The following is a 7,671-nucleotide window of genomic DNA, read 5'->3' as shown; positions in this document are numbered from 1 at the left end:
TGTTTAAAGTGGATTTCATCAGCTGTGCCATATCTAAGATTTAAATATGTTTAAAGTGGATTTCATCAGCTGTGCCATATCTAAGATTTAAATATGTTTAAAGAGTGTGCAGTTTATTCCACGGCTGATTTTCTGATGACTCAACACATTCCTTTAAATGTGTAATCTAGTTTACACATGTTAGATTGAATCTTGCTGATAAGCCAATTTCTTGGCACTTTTCTCTTCTAGAAGGTGTAATTTGTTATACTTACACGTGTAATATCAAGTTTTGGTAACATGGTTTTAAAGTTTCGATCCGGGTCTTTTGCAAACGATGACTACTTGAAGTTAGTATCGAAAGTCCATGGAATTGGAATTTTCAACTTGAACTTCACCTCACACGCACGTACGCTAAAAGATCAAGTCGTGTGCAGCGAAGTGTAACATCTCGAATCCTGGTAAAAGACCAAGTCGTGTGCAACGGTGTAACATCTCGAATCCTGGTAAAAGACCAAGTCGTGTGCAGCGGTGTAACATCTCGAATCCTGGTAAAAGACCAAGTCGTGTGCAGCGGTGTAACATCTCGAATCCTGGTAAAAGACCAAGTCGTGTGCAGCGGTGTAACATTTCGAATCCTGGACCTTTCAATCCACACTACCACGACTTTACTTGAGAGGGGAAGAACATGTAGCCCTATGCTGCAATTTTTTTGACGTCGTGTTATTAAATGTTGATCTATCTTGTATTAAAAAACTTTGTAATGTTTGTGAAAAGAATCCTGGTGGTTTAGTGGTAAGTTTATGGAGTTGAAACGCTAAAATCAAGGGTTCGATTTTCCGTTGTAAGGGAAAGAGCATATAGCCTATTGTGTAACCTTGCGCTAAGGAAAAAATCTGATAAGAAAAGCTTATGAAGAAAAAACTTTTAAGTTTTTAAAATATCCATTGTCAAATATTGTGTCACTGTAGATGACACACACACACAAAAGTTGTCATAATAATTTTTGGAAAGGTTTAAAAGGTTCAAAATTATTCTTTTTTTTTTTAAAGAGAAACACAACACGTAAATTTAACTAATTCAAATTTTATTGCTGTAATGAACCTAACTTTATAATGTTTAGCCTGCTTCGTGTAATGATGCCATTATCATGCCACAACAAGATTACATTCCTCTTGATATCACCCCTAAGTATCTGTGGCTACTTATAACGATAGAACTGAACAAACAGTATACTTTTACTCGTAATGTGGTTGTAATAATGCTTGGAAACGGCTTGAATGGGTAATGAAGAAAAACTTTAATATGATGACGACAAAATCTTGTCGAAACGTTGTACATTTTCTGTTATGTTAAACTTATATTAAAGTTTTTCTTCATTACCCATTCAAGCCGTCTCCAACCATTATAGTTATACTTGTTAAATCAATTCAGTACAGTGTTTCTCCAACGTTGATATGTATAAACAAGTCAGATGTCTTCCTTCTAGATAGCAGTTAAACATTAGTGATAGTGGCATTATTTTGATTACTCTAATTGTTGGAATAATAAAAAATAGTAATAATCAGAAACCCTAATTTCAATTAATTGATTATTTTTGTTTCAATTGATTAAATTGTAACTTTGATTAATCAATTGTTGGAATATTCTACAACAATAATAATTTGAAACACTTATTTCAATTAATCAATATAATCATAAGTTCAATTAATTGATTAGTTTACTTGACACTAATGGATGTAATCACTGCCCATAGGTAACTGATTCTATTGATTAGCTCATAGCTCTACTTTTGAGGTACAACACAAAATTAGTAAGTTTAAAACCTGTTTATTACCCCCTTTTTTTTTACTGTTGTTGGAAGAAATAATTTTAAACGATTTAATTATAGAAATTTTAAGTGCAGTTCAACACAATGTAAGTTTCAGAATGAATGAAAATAGACTGTTTTTTTTTTGTTTCGAAGATCTCAGACCAAACCGATCTTCTCACAATTAAAAAAAGTATTCTAACTTCACATATTTAATGACTAATATGATAATTTCAGCCTGCAGTAATTTCAAAATGTATTTTTTCTTAATATAAAAAGTATCTCAAAACTCATCTACAACGTATTCAGATATTTGTAATCTATTTATAAATATTCAAACAAACATTACAGATAATAAAAAAAAAGACCATTAAGCTCATCCTTATTACCCTTTCATGCTACAAACAGACAAAATATATCGGCTTTCTCATTCACAGAATTACATTTCATAAATTTTAAAACAACAGCATACATCGGGTAAGCTATTCTACGAGTTAATAATAATACGTTCTCCTCTGGAACAAGTTCACATTTTAGCTTCTAAGTTTAAACTTAACATCTCTTACCATCAAGTCCCCCATTTCCATCCTTGTAGCTCTCCTATTTATACGGACTTTCCAGATGTAATTTACACAATTTTTTAACAATTTTAAACATCTCATTCAAATCACCTCTAATTCTTCCACACGCCAGTGAAAATGAGTTCAAGTCTAAACTTTTCATCATACACAACTTTCTTTAACACTGTATCTATTGTTGCACAGATAATGCAGCTCTCTCTTGCAAATTTTTAGCATGTCATTTTTTTATAACAAAACCAAACACTACGCTCTAAATGAGGTCTCACCATAAACTTACATAAAGTAACAATGATCTTCTTACTCTTCAACCCAAGCATTCTATAAATAGCTTCCAGGCTTCCCATCTTTTTTTTCTCTTTTTTTTTTAGAATTTAAGAAAAAGCAAGGTGACACAAGGCCATTTGGCTCATTAAATACACCACTCAATAATCACAACATCAAAACTAAATTAAATGTAGTCATTCCTCCTTACTGTACAAATGTAAAAGGATACAAACCAATGCACTGACAATGGAGCAATTTTTACTGTAGGGGTACAGAAAAACACAAGAAAATTATAATTCCTATTTATGACAGGAACCATGCAATCAGTTGTTGTCACATTAAAAAAAAAATACTAATAAGTTGAAGTCAGCATCAACACATAATAATTTTTCTGTTTAAAACACAAAGCAAACAAAACAAAAGGAAAATTAAACTATCCAGCACTACAGGATATTTTAACTTTAATATTACTAATTAACTTTTTCCTGAAGTGGCCACACCACATTCTCTCAAAGTACTAGTAAATATCACAATGGCACTGGATTAACAAAAAGTAAAGAATTTATATTCTTACAAGATAAATTTCCACCGATAGTTTTGTGGGAGATACTGACAAACATGCAATGTTAAACAAAAAAAATTGCAAGTCTCTGAAAAGGATTGCTAACCTTTTCTGTACTGAAAGAATATGAACTCCTTATTTTTTACTCCACATGTACTAAACAAGAGACTGATGGCAGTTTCTAACTACAGTTCTTTAAATATTAACATACCTTTGGATTAACAACCAATTTTTGAGAAACATTTTCAAAAGTACAAATTATCCATGGAATGAAAATAATTCATAAATATGTAAAATATTACTTGAAAGTGCTGTTTCTAGTGAATTACCCAAAATCTATTGTACGATCCATTAGAACCAATCATTATGATTGACTTAGATAATGCAATTTAGAAATGTCATTCTTATTCGTAAAAATAGGCTGAACAGTTGTACTGTACTTGCAGTAACTGAACAAAATTGGTCAAAAGGCCTCAAAGGAAGACTTGTGCTCCAGTGTCATAAGGGGATGGACATCCAGTGTGTCCGGAATGCCATTGTTCACATCCATAAGGATAAGGCGTTAGTCTCTTCTAGCTCATTGTGCTGCACAGCCAACATTTAAAATGGCTGTGGGCAGGAAAAAAAAGAAAAAAAAAGACGAATCTGACCCCGTAACTGGTCTCAGCACCCACATATTTTAAGCCAGAGGATACTGCCTCACCTCCCAGCCCTTGTTATCAAACAAACCATTTCAAAAACTATTACTGTAACAAAAAATAATTATGTCAACAAACAAGTCTACTTGTAGGCTATTAAGGCTTAACACCAATGGCCTTAGTATTCAGGTTTTATTTCAAACCTTTTCATCTGACCTTTCAGACCACCTATGGACAAATTCCCTAAGCAATTAATTTAATAATATCATCTCTAGTTCTTTGTAGGTCAAATATTTTAAAGCATGTGTTACCTTAGTGCCCCCTCTCCCTTCTGAAGTCTTCCAAGCACGTTGATAAGCAAAACTGTACAGACATTTAAAGTAGGCTTAAATAGTCATACAGAAGATCACGAAAAATCCAGTTACTCAAATATTAACATAAATAGATTACAGGTTACTAGATGTCTTATTCATAGCCAAACTTTCAGCTGAAGGCTTCAAACTTCTTTCTACAATTATACCCAATTTTTTTTTCTAACAAAAATGTTCCTCTAATATGAGAAATAAGTCCTTCCAAAATTTCCATATCTCCAGTATGTTACTTTACATTTGTGAATTCACTAATGTCAATGTCATTTTGAGTAAAATAATAATAATAATAGTTTCATCCCATAATTTATGTCATTAGCATGTTTTAAACAACAGTTTTCTTTAGTGCATTTTAGTGAAACCTTGATTTGAATTACTTTTAATATATTTTAACTTTTTTTTCATCAACTTGGAAAAGGGTTCTAGTTAATGTACAAAAGTATTAAAAAGTCATTTATTTTTTGTAAGTCTAAATAAATTATAATGTTATAATTAATGTTAAATATTTTCCGTAATAAAGTTGATAAGTTTAAAGTAATAATTCCCAATTTATAAATATCTTTGCTATCTGCAGTAAGTCAATGACCTTTCTTCCCTACCATCCCTCCTAAAATTTGGGACAGTACTACAACTGGTCTAAGTATAAAGATGAAATGTAGGAAATGGAATGAATTGCAGTGCATATGGATGAAGATGTGTCTGCTTAGAGTTTGAAACTCCATTAACTTAGAAGATAGAGCATCAGTCTTAAGATAATGACTTGTGGTAAGAGTCTCGACTTTCAGTTCACTTATTTCCTATCATTTCAACTTGGCCCTGAAAGATGAACTAATAAAGGAATATATGAAGGATGTACAACTACTCTGGCATCACACGAAAAGTTTAGTTTGTACAGAGTACATGAAGAAATATGTACAGAGTTGTTTGATTGAAACTTAAGGCCTTGAGACAACAACAGAGTGGGCATTAATTTGACTATTTAACATAACTGATTATTTACAAGAATCAGTCACACTGATTACTGACATGTACGATAATCCACTAACCAAAATTAGTCGTTATTACTGTTTTCAATTAATCCCAGTATCCAAGTTTCATGTAAAGATAATCAATTAGTTGGATGTAACTGATTAATAAGCCCAACAGCAAATTCAATAACAGCACAACTGTAGACAACAGTGGATATGGTCTAAAATTGGTTTAGTAGGATAACAATGTTTACAACATTTGAAATGCACCAGTGTCATCCTATCCGTTTTATAAAATAAGACGTAGCACGACTTCATATCTCCTTTACTCATACCCTCTTTAACATATATATATATATATATATATATATATATATATATATATGTGCACACGGACTAATATACTAAAGTACTAGTTAATAAAGCAATGGCATTTGTCCATTATGTATGTAATATATTCTTTGCTTTGGATACTGATAAATTGTGTTTGCACACTTTTATTCTTACTGTTAAAAATGCACTTGTAGTGCATGCCCCCCTTTACTAATACTTATTTTGTATGCAACAAAAATAATATTTCTGATCATTGATAATCTAATTGATGGACTATGTATGGTTAGAATTAGAAAATGTAATTATATTTATTATAGGCATAAGTTTAAAGATCACAACGTATTAGCTTGATTGTGATTATTTTAGATAAAAACAATTAGGAGGTACAAAAAAAATTTCAAACATTCACAAAAATTTCCCATACATTCTTAAGGTGATACAAGTGTACAATTGCATTGAATTTTGTGAAATTTTACACAGCATATTACATTATTTATAATATAAAGGCTTCTACTTTCCTAAAACACACCAAAAAATTATAAATTTAAGCTTATAACTGTTCATTTATGTTGTGATCTCATAGTGTATCTTATCATTCAGTCTATAAGTTAATAAACTTCTGCATTGAAGATATGCCATTGTTATTGTACATGTCAACAATACGATTGAGAGAAGAATCTTGGATTAAATCCAATTAGCAATAGCTATTAATATTATAAAACCACTAGGAAACCATCACTCTTTAAGTTCAACTCGGACTCCTAGTTTCAACTACTGAGGTAAATTTACTATTACTATTAATTACTACTACTAGGAATAGTATTCGATTAGAAGATTAACTGTGTTATAACTGGCACTATGGTGTAGTAATAATATATGCTTACGTTAACGTGGTTACACTAGTATTAGCAACATTTCATAATATTAGTATTACATAGACATCTTAGATATCATAAAGGGTAAGTAAAGATCCTTAACTTTTCCAAAAATAAAAGGAAAATAATAACAAGTTACAAAATATACTAAAATGTAAAACATGCCAAATTGTTTAATTAAAATACAAATATTAATCACAGATTCAAGCTAAAAGTAAATTACTCGTCAATGCCGCGGGCTTGGCCACGTGATAACGTTATTGGTCAACTGCCAATTTACACACATAAAAAATATCCACTCATACTCTAGCTGCGCTGCCTTCTCAAAGTTACTAAAACTTGAATTGAAAGCTTTCATACTAAGCCTTAAGCTTATGCGAGCTAATAGTATATACATGTAGTTATATACAAATAAATATTCATTTGCAGGAAGCTTATTTTCTAATTACTTACGCTGCTATGCAAATTAATAGAATTACTAACTAAAAAATTCAGAATCTTACCAGCTCGGAAAGGGACCAAGTCCGGACCTAGAGCCCAAGCCATTACTAAAATCTATACCCTCAAAATGGAGTTGTCCCAGCTCCACACTCGGAAAGTATAACCTATCAACTAAGAACATTGAACTCGGTTACTACCAGGAAGAAGTAAGTGATTAGCGTACTTCCATGTGCTGTCCAGTTTTAAAGAACCTCATTTTTTTATTATTTCGATTGGTGAGACAGTTCTCGCAGATATTAATCGATTGAGAATTGTTTTATTTTATTAGAAAAACTGAGAAGCATTTTTTTCGTTCATCTTTCTAATATTCAATGTGTAATTTTTCCTCCTTATAGTTATTCAAATAAAAGATATGTTAATATCTTCTTTCGCACTAAATCATCAGTAAATGCTGTATTATAGTGAGAGGGTTCAAAGGACAGTTAAGTAATACCGCTACACTTTAATTCCTTCATACGGTTTATAGTAGGTCATGACCAGTGTAGTTTTGCTTCTATTTATACCAGCAGATCTTTGTGAGGAGGTTGTTCCCCAAAACTGGTTTAACCCTTGGAAGTAAATCGAAGCAAAAGAAGAAAGAAGAACATTTCATTATCCTCTTAGAAGTTTTCCTTGCTATAATATGGCGAAAGAGAAAGAGAAGCTCGGGGTATAACGTTGTAACTTGTATAATTTATCTAAAAAAGAAATAAGAAAATAAAAATCAAACAGAGAACAGATTTTAATTCCAAGGCAACTACATAGTTCTTATATATGTATATATATATATATATATATATATATATATATATA

General features: G+C 31.3%; 1 protein-coding gene across 1 annotated transcript in view; it reads right to left on the bottom strand.

Moving 5' to 3' along the window:
- The window catches only part of LOC106463449 (nuclear receptor coactivator 2-like), a 60,995-nt gene extending 54,038 nt beyond the window's left edge, over window positions 1-6,957 (bottom strand). The window contains exon 1 of the mRNA XM_022390940.1: window positions 6,882-6,957. The gene's annotated coding sequence lies outside the window, so the exon portion shown is untranslated. The remainder of the gene's footprint in view (window positions 1-6,881) is intronic.
- Between the last annotated feature and the right edge of the window lie 714 nt (window positions 6,958-7,671).

The sequence above is a fragment of the Limulus polyphemus genome, unplaced genomic scaffold, assembly GCF_000517525.1.
Source record: "Limulus polyphemus unplaced genomic scaffold, Limulus_polyphemus-2.1.2 Scaffold1411, whole genome shotgun sequence".
Classification (NCBI taxonomy): domain Eukaryota; kingdom Metazoa; phylum Arthropoda; class Merostomata; order Xiphosura; family Limulidae; genus Limulus; species Limulus polyphemus.
Note: the sequence above shows the minus strand (reverse complement) of the source record. Positions and strands in the feature narration are given on the sequence as shown.